We start from the raw sequence: 10024 nt of genomic DNA, 5'->3' as shown, positions 1-10024 counted from the left end.
CTAACACTAATGATAAGTGATGGGCTAAAAAAAAAATTGCAAAAAAATCTCATAATGTTTTAAGAATGTTTACAAATTTGTGTTGGGCCACACTGAAAGCCATCCTGGGCCACATGCAGCCTGCAGGTCATGGGTTGGACAAGCTTGGCTTAAGCAATCCTCCTGCCTTGCCCTCCCAAAGTGCTGAGATTACAGGTGTGAGCCAGCATGCCTGGCCTGTGATGGGATATTTCAAATCACACATATTACGCACCCTGCAGTCTATGAGAATTATTTCACACATTCAAACAAATCTTCATCCCCTCTTGTGGTATGGTATTTAAGCTGGGCATAGGATTTTGGATGGTGTATATATTTTAATACTCTAAAGGATACTTCCTGGAAGGAATCAACTTCATTTTCAACACAAACATAAATTGAAAGCTAGGATTAAAAATCAGGCTCCTTTAGGGTGGTGGCCACATCTGTTTTTGTTGTTGTTGTTGTTGTTGGCTTATTTTTTGAGATGGAGCCTTGCTCTGTCGCGTAGGCTGGAGTGCAGTGGCACGATCTCGGCTCATTGCAACTTCCGTCTCCTGGGTTCAAGTGATTGTTGTGCCTCAGCCTCCCAAGGAGCTGGAATTACAGGTGTGCACCACCACGCCTGGCTAATTTTTGCATTTTTAGTAGAGACAGGGTTTTGCCATGTTGGCCAGTTTGGTCTCAAACTCCTGGCCTCAAGTGATCCGCCTACCTCGGCCTCCCAAAATGCTGGGATTACAGGCGTGAGCCACCATGCCCAACTAGCCACATCTGTTTTGTTCACCAGTGTATCCTCAATACCAAACAGTGCCTAGCCTGAGGTAAGCACTCCAATCATTTGTTGAATATGCATTCTCACTGTTTAGGTTTTCTATTATGTTAATTGTTTTTCTTTATTCAAAAAGATTTGTCAGTAAATGAGAGATCCAAATTTCAAAACCCTAAAAGGTCAGAGATTTTATATTAGAATTTGAGATTTTTCCACATAGCTAAATGAATTCCTCTGGGAAATCTTTCAGAAAGACAAAACGTTTGCCAATTCCATTGCAAAGGGAAATCCCCTGGAAGCCGACTTCGTGAATATGTGCCAACGGGCTCCGGGCAGCAGCTAAACTACTCACTCAGGTGGACTTTCCCCTGGGTCAGGGAGCTTTCAGAAATGTCTGGGTACCAATACTGCAGCTCTAACACAAGCCTGGGTGGCAGACTTGCTGTGTCTGTGTGGAAAGTTTGATCTTCCTCTCTGTGGGGCCATCAAGTTAGACTTTTTGAAATGACTTTCTGGTTTTTTGAAAAAATTTAGAGATGACTTGACATCTCGTGAGTCTTGGAAAATCTCCTGGGGGCCTCCGTTTGGCAAGGCCCACATTCTCCCCTGGGGGTGGAGGTAGGTGGAAGGTAAGGGTTACCCACAAGGCAAAGGTAGAAAGTGGCAGTGTAGATTCCCAGAGACTGCAGACATGCTGAATCACATGGTGTTTAAAGGCAAGATAAGAATGTAGCCCTTAGCTTAAGGTGCTCTGCCAGCAGTTTCAGTGAGCCAGGGAATAAAAAAAAAGAAGCCTATTTGTGTTTCCATATGATATTAGCAGGGGTTGAAACACAGTGCCCTGTGAGTTGGCCACTTGCAATACAGCATCTTAGGGGAGTATCCTGATGTTAAGGGGCCCCAAAGGACAGCTGTAATAAGGACAGAGCTAGGGATGTAGCAGTTCTGGGTAAAGAAAGGGACGTAGGACTCTGCCCAGCTCTCTGGCCAGATTTTCACTAATTCAGAGCTTCCTCCCTGAGGACAAGAACCTGGCTCTGTATCTTTCCCTTTTTTGTCTTTCTCAGATCCTTCAGTTCTTCTTGCACCCCAGTAGCTATGGTTGGCTACCTAGGACTTCAGTCATTCTGGATGAGTGTTGGAGGAGGAGAAAAGGGTACTTTCTCTACTCTAGTTCTATAATTTATGGGTAAAGGAAACGGACAAATGGAGCACCAAATGTGGTTTGGGGTGTGACTTCTGTGACTTACATGAGGCAACTTACATGAGGTTATGCTTCTCATAAGCCCTTCAAACCCCTTAAAACCCTTCAAAGCCCTTCAAACCCCAGATTCCAATAAAGCAACCCTCCTCTGCCCCCTTGTCTGTAACATCTAGTGTGGTTCTTCTACCCTCTGGAACCAATGGTGGATGCAATACAGTGTTTAGCAACATAGAAGTCACACAACTATCATTTCCCTTCTGTGCCATCCCCTTACTAACCAGTCAATGTGGTTCTGGGCCTGGATTATCTCAGCCATTCCCCAGAATAAATGCTGTCCTTTGGTTTGAGAGGGAATAAACTTGTATCACTTCAACCCAAAGGACATTTAAATACAACTATACATGAACCCCTCTATAGAGCCAAAACCTTTAGCTTTTCAGTTCACCCTTGTTTTTTAGCTATAATAACTTCAGTATTATCCTCTTACGGCTTTTGATATTTCTTGTTTTTCCAAGCTCTGTCTTAAATGAAAACCCGATGCTCAGCTTCTTGTTTCTGGAAGCCAAGGACTTTGAAAAACACTGAGAATTCTCATGGGTCTCCCCACAATACTGGAAGAAACAACGGAAGACCCCAGCTGGCTTGGGCTTAACCGTTGGTGGTTTTTAACATACAGCTTCCCCATAGGCATGTTAACACAGGAAGCCCTTCATAGCTTGAGAGAACAGCAAATGTTCCAGTGAAAAATAAGATGGGGAAGGGTGGGAGAAGGGAACGGTCATATTGTGAACTTTGAAAATGGTCAGGTTCTGCTCTGAGTGTCAGCAGCACTGGGTTTGAATCTGAGCCTTGCCACAGATTACTTGGTGACCATAATCTCAGTTTCTTCTTCTCTCAAACAGGTGAGTATGCTGTACCCACTTTAAAAGGCATAGAAGTCCACTACGGTGAAATTAAGCCACCTACTATTTGACTGGAACTCAGCTTCTTTGTGAAAGGAGGGGGCGCACTGATGAATAAGGCCTGAATTGTTGGCTATTTCGCTTTGATCTATCCCTAGTAAAGAATGAAACCAAATAGGTACTGCATGGGCCTGCACTGCACACTGCTATTATTCAGAAGTGAAACTCACTCTGTCTTAATTTGGAAAGCAGCTAATTCTTACCTATCGTGTCTCACACACATGCAGCCTTCACCCATGAATGTTGATGGGGGGTGGAACTGCAAGATCAATTATTTCATGGTACCTCCCTACATCTTGGGATCTTTATGAACTTTATTTAGACTTTATTCACTCTATTCCCCACCCCCACCCCCAGCTCCCTGAAGGTGGGGAAAGGGAGGTGCAGAGATTGGCCAGTCACTAAGAAAGTGAGTCAAGAACAGAGAGGAAATAAGACTCAACAGCCTTCCCTTTAGCCTTGAGACACTTCCTCTTCCTTGAGGTTTCCTAATTGGCTGACTCTAATTCCTATTTTCTTACCACAAAATTAAGTCATCTGTGATGCTCAGAATGAACCAAATTCTCTTGAGGGTAATTGGAGAGAGGGAGAGAGAAAATGCAAATGAATGAGGTTTCTGATCATTTTGACCAATATTTTCAGTCACTAATTTAGAAACTAGTTCTTGAGAGTCCAGTTATTGATAGAAAAGCAAGAGTGTGCTACAGTTTTTTTTTTTTTTTTTTTGAGATAGAGTTTTGCTTTGTCACTCTGGCTAGAGTGCAGTGGCACGATCTTGGCTCACTGCAACCTCTGCCTCCCAGGCGATCCTCCCACTTCAGCCTCCCAAGTAGCTGGGACTACAGGCATGCACCACCATGCTTGGCTGATTTTTAAGTTTTTTGTAGAGATAATGTCTCACTATATTGCCCAGGCTGGTCTTGAACTCCTGGGCTTAAGTGATCCTCCTGCCTCAGCCTCCCAAAGTGCTGGGATTATAGTCATCGCACCTGACTCCAGTTTTTTCTACTTGCTTTTGAATGACTTGATGAACCTCAGCTGAGATCCTCAAACTTCACTCTAAATGTATTTCATTCATAATGGTGAAACAAAGGCAAGTTCCAAAAATCAACCACAGACAGCAGATTTAGGCACTGAAACATTCCAAAGATTAAAAACTCTGGGATGATGTCTTACAAGTACATAGCAAGTTTTATCCCAGTTACCACAGTACCAAGTACAGAGTAGATGTCTAATGAATAAACCTTTAATTCACTGAAGATATCATATGATTATAGAGGATGGCACTGAGAAGTTATTGTTTTTTTGAGGATCAGTGAGGCATCAGACACCACAGATTAAGTTCCCACTTAGCCAGCTCACACACAAAATACCAAGGAGCAAGAGGGGAATTCACTTAAAGGAGAAGTAGGCATTAGAGGTAAAAATCAGGAAGATATTCTCAAACAAATTCTCCAAAGTAATTCAATATTTACTGAGCTCCCTCTTTGGGCAAGAAGCTGGGCTAGCTGCTCTGGGAGACACACAGATGAACCCGACGGCGTCCCCACCAGAGTTCCATGGAGATGAAACATGAATGAAAGCAAAGCTAACATGAGGTAGTCTGTAATACACAAGGAAATGTGTAACAGAGCAGCACAGATGAGAAAATGACCTTATATGCTCATGGGCCAGAGGGAATGTAAGACTACCTGTTGGAAGATGCATGTCCAAGCTCGGCTTAGAACAGGGAGAACTCTTAACAGGTGTGTTAAGAGCAATGTTAGGAGCAATGTGGGAGGCACCACAATGCAACATGGAATGGGAGTGGCATAAACAAGCAGAGGAAGAAAAAAGATCCTGTGTTTAGGGCAAGCTAGGCAATAGCCTAACCTAAGTATGACTCAAAAAATGTTTTGGATTAGGGTACAAATGAAAGGAGCTGGCCTTGGATACTAAGCTAAGGAATTTATGCTCTATCTAGTTGGAAGGCTACGGGGAGACATTTAATGTTTTTGAGCAAGGAGAGTGGCAAGACTAGAATTATGCTTTGGGAAGATAAACCTTGTAGCTGTATTTATGAGGAACTGTCATTGGGGACATCAGCCAGGAGGCTATTGATAATAGACCAAGTGAAAGTTTTTGAAGGCCTGAACTGGGGTAAGCAGCAATAGGAATGGAAAGAAGAGATTATCTGCAAAAAATTTGTAAAGGCTGGACATGGTGGCTCATGCCTATCTATAATCCTAGCACTTTGGGAGGCCGAGTTGGGAGGATTGCTTGAGCCCAGGAGTTTGAGACCAGCTTGGGCAACATGGCAAAACCCTTTATCTACAAAAAATAAATTAACCAGGTGTGGTGGTGTCCACCTTATAGGGTGTGTGCCAATGGTCCCAGTTACTTGGGAGGCTGAGGCAGGATAATTGCTTGAGCCCAGGAGGTCGAGGCTGCAGTGAGCTATGATTGCATCACGGCACTCCAGCCTGGGCAAGAGTGAGACCCCATCTCCTAAAAAAAAAAAAAAAAAAAAAGAGTTCTAGTCTAACATCCTATTACACCTATTGCAAAAATTTTAGACTGTGCAGAAGATGAAGTAAAAATCATCCACAACCCAACATCCAGAGATACCTATTGACATTGTGGAATCAATGAAATGTTATTCCTTCCAGACATTTTCCTCCAAGTATTTTTTCTCTTCCTCTCTATTTTTTTTTTTTTTTTTTTTTTTTTTGTAGAGATAGGATCTCCCTGTGTTGCCCAGGCTGGTCTTGTACTCCTGGGCTCAAAAGATTCTCCCACCTCAGCCTCCCAAAGTGTTAGGATTACAGGTGTGAGCCACCACACCTGACCAGCCAAGTATTTTCTTTCCTTCATTTAAAAAATGGGATCTTACTAGACATACTATTTTGGAGCTGCTTTTTCATTGATTCTATGCCAATGTACAAAGTATCGGTGGGGCACGGTGGCTCACGCCTGTAATCCCAGCACTTTGGGAGGCCAAGGTGAGTGAACACCTGAGGTCAGGAGTTTGACACCAGCCTGGCCAACATGGTGAAACCCTGACTCCACTAAAAAATACAAAAAAATGAGCTGGGTGTGGTGGTGCACGCCTGTAGTCCCAGCTACTCAGGAGGCTGAGGCAGGAGAACCACTTGAGCCCAGGAGGCAGAGGTTGCAGTGAGCTGAGATCTTTCCTTTGCACTCCAGCCTGACCCTGTGGGGTCTCACTCTGTTGCCCAGGCTGTGTGGGTCTCACTCTGTTGCCCAGGCTGGAGTGCAGTGGCTCGATCTTGGCTCACTGCAACCTGTGCCTCCCAGGCTCAAGCAATCCTCCTACCTCAGCCTCCTGAGTAGCTGAGACGACAGGCACATGCCACCGTGCCCAGCTAATTTTTGTCTTTTTTGTAGAGATGGGGGGAATCTCACCATGCTTCCCAGGCTGGTCTTGAGCTCCTAGACGCAAGAAATCCTCCTGTCTTGACCTCCCAAAGTGCAAAGTATCATTTTAATCATTGCAACGTTAAAAGTTATGTTTAGGTTAGGTGCAATGGCTCATCCTGTAATCCCAGCGCTTTGGAAGGCCGAGATAAGTGGATTGCTTGAGGCCAGGAGTTCAGGACCAGCCTGGGAAACATAGTGAGACCCTGTCTGTAAAAAAAAAATTTTTTTTAATTTACAAATAAGTTAGAAAATTATCTGGGGGTGGTAGAGTGCGCCAGTAGTACCAGCTACTCAGGAGGCTGAGGCAGGAGGATTGCTTGAGTCCAGGAGGTCAAGGCTGCAGTGAGTCATGATCACTCTGCTGCACATCAGCCTGGGTGACAGCAGGACCCTGTCTCAAAAAATAAAAAATTAAATTACAGTTATTTACTTCTTCCCTTATTTTGAATAGTTACTTCCAATTTCATTATTGTCAATTACACTATTATGAATAAGCTGTTTTCAAAGTGGTTCAGTTTGAGTGTCTCAGGTGAAGTTGGTCAGCTGCAAATGTGGAATTGGAAAGAAACCGATGGCAGAGATGGTGCCTTCTTTTGAGAATGTTGCTATGAAACTATCCCTGGGAAAGCACAGTTTTGTCCAGTCAGAGCCTAAAGGTATTTGTAAGTAAATGGGAAAGAGCTGGAGGAAAGGGATTAACTGAGAACAAGATCCCAATTCAGCAAGAAGGAACAGCATGGATGTAGGTAGAAAAAGTAACCTAGAGCCGGGAGTAGTGGCTGATGCCTGTAATCCTAGCACCTTGAGAGGCCAAGGCAGGAGGACTGATAGAGGCAAAGAGTTCAAGACCAACCTGATCCTGTCTCTATTTTATAATTTAAAAAAAAAAAATTTTTTTAAGTAACCTAGGGAAGAAAAGGGAGAAAAGATTCAGGAGAGGAAAATTATTGGAAAAGGCAAACATTGATGAAGAGGTTCATAACAGATGGCTTTTAGTTTCCAGTTAAGTCTGCTGAGTGTGAGAATGATGAGACTGACTCAGGACTTGGACTCACAGGTGTTGTTTTATTACTATTTTTTATATAATTGTGGAGCTCACTGAGGCCCTTACTTCTCAAATTACAGTCTGCAGCATTGGCATCACGGGGTATGTCAGACCTGAATCAGAACTGGCATTTTGAGTGGGATCCCCAGGTGATTCTATGCCTATTAAGTTTGAGAAGCACTGTGATGGCCCATCTTCCCCACTTAACAGAAAAGGAAATGAAGGCTCCAGGAGATTAGCTGCTTGCAACTTACCTTTGCAGAGTTAAGACTGCAAAGGTTGGGAGAGCTCCTTCAGGAAATTAATGGGAATTTCATGACTTTTCTAGCAATACTATGGTATACAGGAGTGGAGAAAGTGGAATGGTTTGTGGCTACTCAAAATAAGGTTTAGAACTGAAAAGATGGAGACCAAAGGAGGTAAAAAGTATGAAAGAATTTGCACTGCTATTGAAGCCATCCCTCCCATGAATGCTTTGAGAGGCAGGGTAGGGAGAAAGGCAAGCAAAGTCAGATGGGAAAGGGCAATAGAGGCTTCCTGGGTGAGGAAGGGATAGGTCTAAGAACAGGTCAATGGTGGTTTAACCCAGTGGTGGTTGGGTTAAAGGAGTGGGGCAGGTAAGGAGGTTGTGGGCAAAATGAGGAACTTGAAAGTTTAAAATCCTGAAACTAATCAAAAAGGTTGGCCATCTCATAGGGAGCCAAAAGTCACAAAATCAGGTAAGTGTGGTGGTGCATGCCTGTAATCCCGGCTACTTGGGAGGCTGAGGCAGGAGGATCGCTTGAGCCCAGGAGTTTGAGGCTGCAGTGAGCTATGACCACTGTGAATAGCTACTGCACTCCAGCCTGGGCAACACAGTGAGACCCCATTTCGAAAACAAACAACAACAACAAATCATGAGACCAGAGTTAAGAAACAATGAGACCAGGCTGGGTGTGGTGGCTCATGCCTGTAATCCCAGCACTTTGGGAGGCCAAGGTGGTCTGATCACTTGAGGTCAGGAGTTTAAGACCAGCTTGGCCAACATGACGAAACCCTGTCTCTACTAAACATACAAAAATTAGGTGGGCATGGTGGCACGTGCCTGTAATCCCAGCTACTTGGGAGGCTGAGGCATGAGAATCGCTTGAATCCGGGAGGTGGAGGTTGCAGTGAGCCAAATTGACGCCACTGAGCTCCAGCCTGGGTGATAGAGTGAGACTCCATCTCAAGAAAAAAAAAAAAAAAAAAAAACAATGAGACCAAAATGTGGATGGAGTTGGAATCTCTGGTGATACTGGCAATGGGAGTGGAAGAAAAATACATTTTTGTTGTTGTTGTATTTTTAGTAGAGACAGGGTTTTGCCATGTTGGCCAGCCTGGTCTCGAACTCCTGACCTCAGGTGATCCACCTGCCTCGGCCTCCCAAAGTGCTAGGATTACAGGCATGAGCCATTGCACCAGGCCGAAAAATACATTCTTTTTTTTTTTTTTTGAGATGGAGTCTTGCTCTGTCGCCCAGGCTGGAGCTGGAGTGTAGTGGCGCGATCTCGGCTCACTGCAAGCTCCGCCTCCCTGGTTCACGCCATTCTCCTGCCTCAGCCTCCCGAGTAGCTGGGATTACAGGCACCTGCCACCACGCCCGGCTAATTTTTTTGTATTTTTAGTAGAGACGGGGTTTCACCGTGTTAGCCAGGATGGTCTCGATCTCCTGACCTCGTGATCCGCCCACCTCGGCCTCCCAAAGTGCTGGGATTACAGGTGTGAGCCACCACGCCTGGCCCGAAAAGTACATTCTTATAACATGTATAAAGTACAAACTATTCAATACTGATTTCCTCACAGAAACTTCCCTTGGTGTGTTGATGAACAAAGAGTTACATGATTTGCTTTAAGCAGTAAAAAGCTCTTTATCTGTGTAAAGCAGCAATTGTTCCTTAGACGTTCTCTTCAAAAACATGGTCTGACCAGAGTTTATTTCTTTAGGAGTTGGAGATCAGAGGGCCTGACTTAGAAAAGACCCATTACATCAAGGATTTGACCACTCCTGCCAGAATAGCGCTAAGTGCCAAAGGACGTGACCCTTAATTTGAGCCAACAGCTATTATCAGGGTTCAGCTTCTGTGAACACAGATTTCCTTCTGAACAAAGCAAGCCTTGAGTAGCAGTTTGTGAGTATACAGCTATGCAAGTACTATTTTATGGTGTCCAGCAATGCTCTAGTTTAAGCTGGCTGCCCCTTTTTATGAATTTACATTATTAATTATTAGAATACATGAGGCTGAGTGCAGTGGCTCATGCCTGTAATCCCAGCACTTTGGGAGGTCGAGGTGGGCGGATCACCTGAGGTCTGGAGTTCGAGACTAGCCTGACCAACATGGAGAAACCCTGTCTCTACTAAAAATACAAAATTAGCCGGGCATAGTGGCACATGCCTGTAATCCCAGCTACTCAGGAGGCTGAAGCAGGAGAATTGCTTGAACCAGGGAGGCGGAGGTTGCAGTGAGCCGAGATCGTGCCACTGCACTCCAGCCTGGGCGAGAAGAGCGAAACTCCATCTCAAATACACACACACAAAAGAATACATGAGGAAGAAGTGACTGTAAGAACAGGGAAAATTTTTC

The sequence above is a fragment of the Pan paniscus genome, chromosome 15, assembly GCF_029289425.2.
Source record: "Pan paniscus chromosome 15, NHGRI_mPanPan1-v2.0_pri, whole genome shotgun sequence".
Taxonomy (NCBI): Eukaryota; Metazoa; Chordata; class Mammalia; order Primates; family Hominidae; genus Pan; species Pan paniscus.
This window is presented reverse-complemented; position numbering follows the sequence as displayed.